Source organism: Mustela nivalis (assembly GCF_964662115.1).
Source record: "Mustela nivalis genome assembly, chromosome: 14".
NCBI classification, from domain to species: Eukaryota; Metazoa; Chordata; class Mammalia; order Carnivora; family Mustelidae; genus Mustela; species Mustela nivalis.
The window spans coordinates 29,472,036-29,484,824 of NC_139033.1; positions in this window are offsets into that span (position 1 = coordinate 29,472,036).

Sequence of the window (12,789 nt, forward strand, 5' to 3'; positions counted from 1 at the left end):
AAACACTCATTTTGTTATGGCATAACTGAGAGAGATAGTGAGAATTTGGGAGCTTTCTGAAAACTGAAGCAGTTTTCTTGTGGTCTGCTTAGAACTACACTTTTTTTTTTTTTTTTTTTGAGAGAAGTAGAGTGTGTCTGCACTTGCATGAGTAGGGGAGTTGGGAGAGGGAGAGGGAGAGAGGGAATTGTAAGCAGGTTCCGCCCAAGCAGGGTTCGGGGCTCCATCTCACAACCCTAAGATCATGACCTGAGCCAAAATCACGAGTCAGATGCTTAAACAACTGAGCCACCCAGGTGCCCCTAGAATTACATTTTAAATATAATATTTGGTTGTGAGGTTAAAATTCCTTACTCATAGCCCATGGCTGTCAATTTTGAGTCCAAGACAAGGGGAAACTCTTAAACTGTCCCTGACTTGTCCCCTAGCTTATATGACAACTGGACAGCACGATCCATGCAAGAAAATGGTGACTGTGGGACAGAAGGGTCTGAAGGAATCAAGGGATGAAGATAGTGATTTTGTAGGGAGGCTTTGACAGGTTCATAAGAGATTCTCTATCATTGATTTGCTGGCTTGGGGGTTTCAAGACCACCCACATGTGCCATGCCTAACTACATGGACTCACAATATGCAGTATGTATTTGGACTCACAGCTAAGATTTACTACAATGGCACAGTAAGGATATGCCACTGGACCAGTAAGGGAAAAAGGTGGAAGTGGAGTCAGGTAGAGTCTGGAGAAATCCACTCACAGGTGTCCTATGCTTTCTTACACTCCTTGGCAGGCTCATAAAGAGCTTGATTTTTTTTTTTTTTTTTAAGAGGCAACATGCATCAATACATGTGTGCAACATTTCCCTATTGAGAATCAGTTCTCTGGGTTTTACTGAGGACTGGCCATGTAGACACTTTCCATCAAAATTCCAGACTCCCAGAAGTAAATCAAATATTCACAGTTTACAGAAACACTCTGGACAGGCTGGTGCCATTCTGTAACTAAGCCTTTCTAAAGCTCAGGCTTGCACACTCTTTCTTGCAAACACATGTACAGACAACTGGTCATATGCAAATATCTCCAAATTTCTATTATCTCATGAAAGCATAGTTCCTGGATGGTTACTGATCCCTGACAGAAACAGAGCCCTTGATCAACACGGTACCAAGAGACAGTACCCCTGCACTACCTATCATGGACCCGACGTGAACGATGTAGTAGTAACATAGGCTAGTTCAGACTTCAGTCAGTTTTGAAGGACAGAAGCACAAGCAAGGACTTTAGGTCATTACGGTAACCATGCCTATTATATTGAGTCCTATCCCTCAACTCATATCTGTAGCATCATAGGGAGATCACTATGACCAGATGACTCTAGAAGAAGGTACTATTTTTTTTTCCTGGTTTGCAAATGATTCTACGCATGGAAGTAGGGAGTTAGAGAATTCTAAATTTACCTGCTCATGGCTCTGAAACACAGTGACAGAAGGAAATCCTGTTGGCAAACAAAACTTGAAGGACTGAGCATGACATTTTCCCTTTATCTGGAAGAGTGTATGGAAGAAAGTTAGATTGATGCTTATTTTTAAAAGCTTTATTGAGGTATGATTAACGTACAACAAGCTCTATGTATCCATGTTGTGCAACTTGATAAATTCATGTAAAATATTTGTGAATCTGTCACCACAATCAAGAATGTGAACATATCTTTCACCCTCAAACATTTCCATGTGCCCTATTATGATTTTTCTTGCCCATCCCTCTCCAAATTCCTCTCCTAGAAAGTCTCTAATTTGTTATTTGTCACTATAAACTAGTTTTCAATTTGAAAATTTTCCTGTTAACAAAATCACATTGCATTTACCTTTCTGTTTGCCTGTCTTTTTTCACTTATCATAATTATTTATACTATAGTATGTTTTAATAATTAATTCCTTTTTTCTTCATAGTATGTTATTGTTTGTATATATCACAATTTATTTTTTGATAATGCATATTGAGTTATTTTTAGATTTTGTACTTACAAATATAACTTCTATGACCATTCGTGTAAAAAACAGTATGGGCATGTCATTTCTTTTCTATTGGGCCAAATGCTTGCAAGTGGAATGGCTCTGTCATACAGTGAGAGATTGTTTAATTTTTTGTGATATCTTGTGTGTCAACATGAGTGGATCACAGGAAGCCCAAATATTGGATATTTCTGGAGACATCAGCATTTGAATCATTAGTTTGAGTAAGTAGATCACCCTCACCAATGTGGGTGGCCATGATCGTCCCAGTGGAGGGCCTGAATAGAATGGGATTCGAATAGAAATGTGAGTGTATCCCAATGTGGTTTTCATTTGAATCTCCCTGATGGCTAATGATGATCAACATTTTTTCATGATAATGCCATTTGTATTTCCTCTTTGGAGAAGTGTCTGTTCATATCTTCTACACATTTTTTGACTGATTATCTGTTTTTTGGGGTGTTGAGTTTGAGGAACTCTTTATAGATCTTGGATATCAGCCCTTTGTCTGCATTTAGAATGGTCAAAATTAACAGGACAAGAAACACAAAGTGTTGGAGAGGATGTGGAGAAAGAGGAACCCTCTTACACTATTGATGAAAATGCAAGTTGGTGCAGCCACTTTGGAAAACAGTGTGGAGATTCCTCAAAAAATTAAAAATAGAGCTACCCTATGACCCAGCAATTACACTACTGGGTATTTACCCCAAAGATACAGATGTAGTGAAAATAAGGGCCATATGTACCCCAATGTTCATAGCAGCAATGTCCACAATTGCCAAACTGTGGAAAGAGCCAAGATGCCCTTCAACGGATGAATGGATAAAGAAGATATGATCCATATATACCAATGGGATATTAAGCAGCCATCAGAAAGGATGAATACCCAACTTTTGTATCAACATGGACAGGACTGAGGAGATTATGCTGAGTGGAGTAAGTCAAGCAGAGAAAGTCAATAATCATATGGTTTCACTTACTTGTGGAGCATAAGGAATAACATGGAGCAGATTGTGAGGAGGAAAGGAAAAGTGAATTGGAGGAAATTGGAGGGGGGAGACGAAGTATGAAAGTCTGTGGTCTCTGAGAACAAACTGAGGGTTTTGGAGGGGAGTGTGGTGGGAGGATGGGTGAGCCTAGTGGTGGGTATTAAGAAGGGCAGTATTGCATGGAGCACTGGGCGTGGTGCATAAACAATGAATCTTGGAACACTGAAAAAATAAAATTAAATTTAGAAAAAGAAATGTGAGTGTAATAATGGGAGATAATAGGGTTTTTTAAACATTCTTTTGTCTAAAATATTGAAAATCAAGATTTTTGTAGTTTTTAGTCCTTGCTAAAGAAATTTCTTTTCATTAAAATTATGTGGAAGATACAAGTTCCATATAATTCTTTTCATATATCTTAATGACATGATCATGAGCTCACAAAGCTGTGGGGGTGGGCAGTGTATGAAGGATAAAAGTCAAGAATGCATGAAACTCAGTTCTCTATTTCTTGTAAGATAAGCATGAAAATAAAGAGTTTGCTTAGACTTTGAACCTATGACTACTGAATTTGAAGTCTACATTTTTAAAGTGACAATAAGCTTTAGAGAAGGTACAGACATTCCTGGGGTTTATGGAATGGAGGTTTTACGTACAGGGATTTAAACCAGCCTTAACAGTATGTAGCAGTTAGAAAAGCAGTTAAAGAAGATAAATTGAGTTACTTTTACTTTGTGCTTTTGTTTGATTTATTGTAGCTTTTTTTTTTTTCTTATATTGATGTTGTCTCACTCCATTCAGTTTAATGGGTGACATTAAAATGCTGTGCTTTCCTAACAGATGTAACCTGGATACAAGGATAGGTCCCTCCAAAAGCAGCTTCTCTGCTAATTATTTAATAACAATAGCATATCGGTTCAATTACATAATATAAACACAAGCTTAAAACAGCAAACTCAGATGCATTTTCAAGAGACATGAGGCTTCTTTTATCAAAGGATTCAATATACTCCCTAGAGCCAACCACAACAGGGATTTGCTATCACAGTTCAACTGCTTTCTCTGGAGCCAAATTACTTTCTTATTTAGGAAACATGTCCAGTAATGGTGAAGACACATAATCAGCAACTGATAATGGCAGGATTTTTTTTTTTTTCAGTGCTTTCAGCACCCCTGATAAACATATAATCTTAAGATAAACCAAACTTACAGAGAATTTTAAGTGTATGTGTTGCCTAGTAACTATGGCAAGAACCTACTATCTACCTCACATATTAGTGAGCACCATACCATTTCCAATAGGAAAAAAAATTTTGTTAGTATTATATCTTAACAAAAGGTATTTTCATTCTGTATGAAAAGGCAACCTAGAATGAGAGAAAATATCTGTAAATCACACATCTCATAAGAGATAATACCTGAAATATGGAAGAACCTCATACCACTTGATAGCAAAAAAAAATTAAAACAACCCAATTAAAACATCAGCACATATAAAAAATAAAATAAATAAAATAAAATATCAGCACAGAACTTGAATGGACATTTCTCCAAAGATGATCTTCAAATGGCCAACAGGTCATATAAAAAGATCCTGAACATCAATAATTATCAGTGAAATGCAAATCAAGACTACAATGAGATATGACTTCACACCTATCAGGAAGGTTGTCATCAAAAAAGTCAAAAGATCACAAATGTTGGTGAGAATTTGAAAAAATCGGAACCCTTACACTCTGTTAGTGGGAATTTAAAATAGTGAAGTAACCAAGGAGAAACAGTATGGAGTTTCCCTTAAAAGATTAAAAATAGAACTACAGTATGATCCAGAAATCCCTCCTCTGAGTATATATACAAAATAACTGAAATCAGGATCTTGAAGAGATATCTGCATTCTCAGGCTTATTGCAGCATTATTTACAATAGTCAAGATATGGAAACAACTTAAATACCCATCAACAGATTAATGGTAAATGTGGTATATGCACACAGTTGAGTATCATTCAGCTTTAAATGAGAAAGAAATCCTATTATTTGTGATACACGGATGGACCTTGAAAGACATTATGCTTAGTGAAATAAGCCATTGACAGAAAGACAATTGCTATGTGATACCACTTATATGAAGAAGTGGAATATATGAGGTGCCTAAAACACCAAACTCGTAGAAGCAGAGGATACAATTGTGGTTGTCAGGACCCAGAGGCTGGGGGAATTGGAGAGTTGTTCAGTGGATATAACATTCCAGTTATGATAGATGAACAAATTCTAGAGATGTGCCATATAACACAGTGCCCATAGGTAACAAAATGGTACTGTACACTTCAAAGTCTCTTAAGGGGGTAGATTTCATACTGTGTTTACCACAAAAGAAAAAGAAGTAACAGAACCAAAAAACACCAAGAAACAAAAACAAATGAACATAAGAAGACTTTGGGAGATGTTAGATAAGTCCATTGCCTTGTTTGTGGTGATGTCATCACAGGTGGGTGCATGTGTCCAAACTCCTCAAGCTGTATATATTCAATATACACAGTGTTTTGTATATCAGTTAAATGACGATAAATATGGGGGCAAAAAGCCAAACAAAAAATATGCATATTAGAAAATAAATATGAGCACTCTGATTGCCTTCCCACTCATTTTTCTATTACATGATATTCTCTCTTTTCTTCTCTTCCTTCAGTTAAGAATGCTATTTAGGGGACGCCTGGGTGGCTCAGTGGGTTAAAGCCTCTGCCTTTGGCTCAGGTCATGATCCCAGAGTCCTGGGATGGAGCCCCGCATCGGGCTCTCTACCCTGCGGGGTGCCTGCTTCCTCTTCTCTCTCTCTGCCTGCCTCTCTGCCTACTTGTGATCTCTGTCGAATAAATAAATAAAATCGTTAAAAAAAAAAGAATGCTATTTAAATAAGCAAAGAATTAGTGAATTCTATAAAGGAATTGTTACTTCTTAGCCTAATTCAAAACTGAAGTAAATCTTTTGGAAAAAAGTAATTTTCTGGACAACAGAACCACATGAATACTTCCTTACTGGGAGATGGTGTTGACTGAAACTTAGAATAATTTCTGAGCATTTTTTTTAAGATTTTATTTATTTATTTATATGTCAGAGAGATAGAGAGAGTGAGTGTACAAGCAGGCAGAGTGGCAGGCAGAGATGGAGAGAGAAGCAGGCTCTGTGCTGAGCAGGAAGCCCGATGTGGGACTCGATCTCAGGACGCTGGGATCATGACCGGAGTTGAAGGCAGCCGCTGAACCGACTGAGCCACCCAGGCGCCCCCTGAACATGGTTTTTATTTGTGTCCCTAAATAGTGAACTAAAGTTCTTAGAATCAACATGTTAATAAGCCATTTTATTTGTGAAAATACTCACTAATGTTTCATATTTGAGGCTTTCAGAAGTGAGGAAGGAGAGTTCTTTATGCACTGTTAGGTACAGACCTGGCCAGATTTTCCTGTAGAGCGGTGGGCAAACTCACTAGAGGTTATATTCATGAAGAAATGTGTTTCTAAGCGCCCTTTTGGTGTTACATCTTAATCTTATGATAAACAAAACATATTATTTGAAAGTATTATTAAGCAATCTTCTTATATATCCACAAAATCTGTCAAATTAGAAAGTGGCTTTGCATTTCCACCATAGGAAATTCTTTCCTGTAAAATATCAAGTCCTTTTTTTTCCCCCCTATTACTTTTTTTAAAGAGAATGTACCCTTGCTTGTGTTCCCTCTCTCGCTGTGTCTCTCTCTCTGTCAAATAAGTGAATAAAACCCTTTAAAAAATCAATAAATAAAAATAAAAGAGAATGTCGTTGAATAATTATAGGGTTTGTTTTATTTATTTTATTTTTTGTTTTGTTTTGTTTTCTCTAAAGGAAGTCTTTTAAATCAAATTCCACTATAATCATGATTACTTTATTTAAATCAAACTATTTCATAGATGAAGAAAACTAATGTCAGGAAAGGCAAGTTGATTAAAATCATGGTTTATTACTGGCGTAAGAGAGATCAGAATCTTGGGTAAGCACCATCCTATCCTCCCCCTGCGCTACTGCACTTATACGAGATAAGTAGATTTTAATATCTGATTGCTTAATTATTTAAAAAGCCTTAGAATTTTTCCTCAACAATCTCATTAAGTATTATGGTCAAAATAGAAGTTAAAACATGTCAAAATGCTTTTAAAACTAGGGCACTTGCCACATGTCTTAAATTAGTCTACCATTAGTGAGACAAGATCCTTGATTAAACCAAAAATTCTTGTCAGAGCAGCCTTGGATCTCCTCACAATGAAAACTAGCAGCGATTCTACCAAATCTTTCCATTATACTTGCTGCATGACTTCAATATATCACCTTCATCTTTAAATAATCTTAACTCACCAAACCTTAAGTACTTAAAATAAGTTTTTAGAAATGTATCCTTTAAAAGATTACTTAGATGGAAATTCGTGCTTTCACCTTTCACTTTGTGAATTATAAATTACACTTATACATCTTACCAGTGGCATCAGATTAATGATATATTACAGAGGCAAGTAATCAGCACGATTTTTCCTTAATAATGTATTCCCTTAAGTCATCAACATCATAGCATTACAGAGATATTATATCGACGGTGGTTTCCACGAGCCTATCATCTATGCAAGTGCACATCACTCCAGTGGTGGGCATGCTAATAAATTCTTAGCTGCCACTTTAATACAGAGTATTAACTTAATGCTGCCATGAGGTAACTAAAGAAATGGATTTTTTTCTTCTATTACTCATTATCCCTGGAGGTGAAACTCATTGAAAGTCTGGATGCAACTGAGGTATAGTGAGTCTTCTAAGCATAAAAAGCCCTAGCAGTTTAGAAACTTAGTCTTTGCTTTGAGCTACACTTTAGCTTTGGAGGAAAGGCATTCCTAATGGAAATCATACGGGCCTCTATTTCTCACTAAAGGGAAATAGTTCTTTAACATACTTTTTGGAAATCTAATAATACTTTAATCATTTTAAGGGTGCTATTTTTATGCAGATGTGCAAGCAACTTTTGAAAAAAAAAGTGTAAGGGAGAAAAAATTTTGAAATAAATGTCCTTAACTTTTATTTCTCAACTCTTATTTTGCACATTTAGTAGTTTTTATGCCAAAGACTAATAATTAGAGCTCTCAAATGCAACCTTTTTGCTCCATCTTTTTAACTCACTTAAGTCACTTCCATTTTCCCTATAAACCATTGTTACTTCTCTTTTCAATTTTTGCCTTTTTCCAAAATTCATGCATTTTTTTATATGTCCTAAACTCTCAACAGCCTATTTCTTAAACTAACGCATAGGAAATTACAAGAAGGCTAATTTAACATTTTTGCTAAGGGACATCCATATTTTAATGTTCCTTGGATATACTGCCTCATCTTTAAATAGTAGAGAAAAAAAATCCTCCATTTTTATATATTTGACATGTATATCTATTTTGTCACATACATTTATAAGTATATTCTCCATATATATTTACGTACATATGAGTATAATATATATCATATATATGTGTAAATATGTGTGTCTGTATATATATTTTTCAAAACTTTCATGCCTATACTTAACTCTTGAACATGTGGAATGTTAAAATATTGGTATTGGGCCCATTATGATTTTTTTTAGCATCATAGATTATATTTTTCTGTAGCTTTGCATGTCTCATAATTTTTGATTGGATGCTAGACAATCATAAAGTTTAATTTATTGGGCGTCTGATATTTTTACATTCCTATAACTATTTTTGAGCTCTGTTCTGAAATGAAGTTATAGTTTGATGTCTTCAGTGCCTTTTTCTTACAGATGTAGTAGGCGGAACATGATATGTTTAGCATAGGGCTAATTTTTCTGCAATAGCGAGGCAGGACCTTCCTCAGTGTTCAACACATTGCCTTGTACATTCTGAGGTTTCCTGTCTGGCCAGTGGAAATAAGCTCTGTTGCTGGCCTTGTATGGATTATATGCTTGCTCCCTGCATTCCTTGTGGAATACTATTTTGTGTCTCCAAATTGCAAGGATTCTTTCCCGGTTGAGCTGTCGCTCTCATTTAAGAGTCTTCCACTAACTCTGTTCAGGGAGCACACCGGACTGCATGCAGTCTGTGTTCCCCCTCTCTTCACTGCTGCTAGGAAATGCTCTTAAGAAAGAAAGTTTGAGGAGCGCCTGGGTGGCTCAGTGGGTTAAGCCGCTGCCTTCGGCTCAGGTCATGATCTCAGGGTCCTGGAATCGAGTCCCACTTCGGGCTCTCTGCTCGGCGGGGAGCCTGCTTCCCGCTCTCTCTCTCTGCCAGTCTCTCTGCTTACCTGTGATCTCTCTCTGTCAAATAAATAAATAAAATCTTAAAAAAAAAAAAAAAGGAAGTTTGAGTATGTAGAAGATTTTCATTTGTTTCCCACCTCTCAGAAACCATGCTCTATTATTCCCTGATACCTAGTTTCTTGAAGTCACTATTTCAAAAATATCTTGTCAACAATTTTTGTTTCAAGATAATGTAAATCTCTTCCTTTTCCCTTCATTTTTGCCTGAATTTTCAAGTAATTAAGTCATTTGCACCTAAATCTTATGTCTATGAATTAGAGATATAGTTAATATATTTCTAAGTGTTTTCTAAGATTAGTGATTTAGTCAGTATATGTAAAGCATATGCAAATATATCTATATTCACTAAAGCCTCAGGATGTATCCATTTGTAATATCAAGGTGACGAGGTATATACCATTCGCATTAGTACAGTTATATAGAGTGTTTTAGTATTTTGTTTCTTTCAGGTCTACAACTTAAAAAATAATAAATCAACCACTGACAGAGCATGGGTTTGGGTCTCGATGCTAGAAATTCTGTTTGTTACTTAATCCTCTTGAGCTTCAGTTCCCTCATTTGCAACATAGACTTGGAAATGACACCAAACTCACAGAGTCAACATAAGGATCATACGTGATCCTGGATGCAAAGGGACTGGCACAAGCTTTTGATTACAGGTTTTAATTCTTATTCTTACCCCTCGAAATGAATCTGTCAAATAAACATTATGAAATTAAAAAAAAAAAGAAATTATTTCATTTACTGAAAATAAAATGTTTTAAGTACACATTAGAATATTGTATATAATATTATATATAATATATATTATATACCAAATAATATATATTATATTTGTATATAATATTTATTCATATATTATATATACTTTAATAAATATATGCAGAAAGAAAGATATATATTTTGTCAATGGATTAAGAATTCCTGAGTGTATAAAAGTCATGACTATGCTTTTGTCCGGAAGCTGCTAGTCCCTTCACCTCTTTGCATTAGCTTTCAGAGAGTTTGAACATGAGTGTTCCTGATAAAAAAAATAAAGAAAACTAACTTCTGCCACCAAAATTCCATAGGTTGATTTATTATCATAGAGGAGAGAATGAACAACAATCTCTGTGAGTTTATTAGCTTGAGTTTATTGTATCAAATATAAAACATTTTACTTAAGGTGCTTTGCTTAATTGGACTTTTAAATATTTGTATGCAATGTATCAGACACCAAAATTAATTATAAATGAATCTATGAAAATGTTTTTGACCAAGACTGAAATAGCAATGTTATTCAATAACCAAACCATTATTGGATTTAAATGCTTTATGGCTATGACCTGCATGTAAAAAAAACTTTCAAATTAGTAAACGCTGCATCATCTCAATATTGATTAGCACTTTTAGCTATATTTTGAACTTTCCGAAAAGAAAAATGGATTGAAAAATATAATTCATAATTTTTACACACCTTGTTATTAGAAAGCCTTTCATTAGGACATAATGCTTTCCTGTAGATAACCTAAAAAATTGAAGTGTACGGTTAAAAAGACGTGCTTTTTGCCAATCCATTGGAACTTTCTTGAAAGGGGAAAAAGACCAAAGGTTTTAACCCATTTGAATTCAACACAGAATGCTGAAGGCCTGTCCCTATATGCTATGAAGTTCCTATATACAATCATTATTAAAATAATTTACTTGACATACCAAATTATGCTTTGTATTAAAATTTATGATTACATATCATTAGAGACTATTCAGTCAAGATTAGAGTTTCTCATAATAATGCTGGTTGCTGGTTGCTGATATGTTCCAATGTGTTCTGATATCTTGACATATTTTAAGCAATCTTTGTCTTAACTTTTCTTAAATTTCTATTAAAATAATTAGGCTGGCAGGGAGAAATTTTAAAAACTCAAAAACAACTGAAAACAAATGCTTTAAAGTAGGCTATTTCCACATTTTAGGATAAATAAATAAATATTTGGAGTAAATATTTGGAGTAATTAATATATAATATTAAATAATATAAATATTTGGAGTAATTCACTGTTGAGATATTAGGTGAATTTAGCAAGAATTAAATAAAATCAAATAAAATTGAGTATACTCTAATTAAACAAAATTGGCTGAACAGTTAATAATGAATTAGTATATTTCACCATATATACAAAAGTAGAAGAGAAACCCCATAGAAGCATCCCAGTAGTTGGAGGAAAAAAAAGTGACAAAGTCCAAAATTCACTCATATTGATTTATAGAATAAATAGCAAAATAGAATATAGCTATTTATTCTAAGATCTAAACCAAACAAACAAACAAAACCATACAGAGAATACATCTAAATAATTTCCCTTGTAATATCAAATGAATGTAAGAATGTTCATTAGTCTTCTATTTAATATTATACTGGAGGCTCTAAGAAATCCAATAATGCAAGAAAAAATAAAAAAGAAGGGGAGACATGGAAAGCAGGACATAAAATCATGTTATGCATAGTTGATGAAGTTGTGGACTAGAAAAAAGAACAACAGAATATACAGGGGATATTATGGGATAAAATTAAAATTAAAAAATCCTCTTGAAACAATTTTGAAATTAAAATTAAAATTAGTCTTCATATATTAACAAAACTTAGAAAATTCAAATATCTAGACATAAGTAGAGTAGAAGATAGAATATTTTCTAGAAAACACAAGTAATATTGAAGTAAAAAGAACTGAAAATAAAATCTGTTCATAGGAAGACTCAAGATTGTGAAATATTTGCTTTCTTTAATTTGATCTCTATATAATGTAATCTGAATTAAAATGTCAATAGGAATTACTCTGTAGAAATTGATAATTTTATTCTAAAATTCACATTAAAAATTCAGCAGGTCAAAAATTGGGGAATATATACAATAATGTGTAAAGACATTCTAAAGGTCAGTATTTTGAGGTGGTAGTGGCACATCAATAAATAAATAGATAAATGGAACCTTAGCTAGACCCACAAATTCTGAGTGATATATGACTGAATATACCAAATATACATAATTTTAGTTATTTTTATTATTTAAATTTGTGAAGGCATGTTTTATTGCTCAGCTGTGATTTATCTTGGTGAGTGTTCCACATGACTTTGAGGAGGATATGTATTTAGCTGTTGGTACATGAAATGCTGTGTAAATTTCACCAAGATGATTGAAACTGCTATTGAGGTCAATTAGATCACTACTGATTTTCTGCCTATTTAATGTCCTCATGAAGAAGCTGGTATCATTTTCCTCTTTTACAAAATTAATCCTAAAATGTATATAAATTAAACAACTAAGATCATGTGACAAGAAAGTGCTGAAACTGACTTTTTTATGCATACATTCACAATTCCCAAAACCATATTTTAGGCAAAGTTGCCTCTCAATATTCAGAAATGCGTAATCCTCAATGAAATGTTTCAGAAATGCGTAATCCTCAATAAAATGGTTCA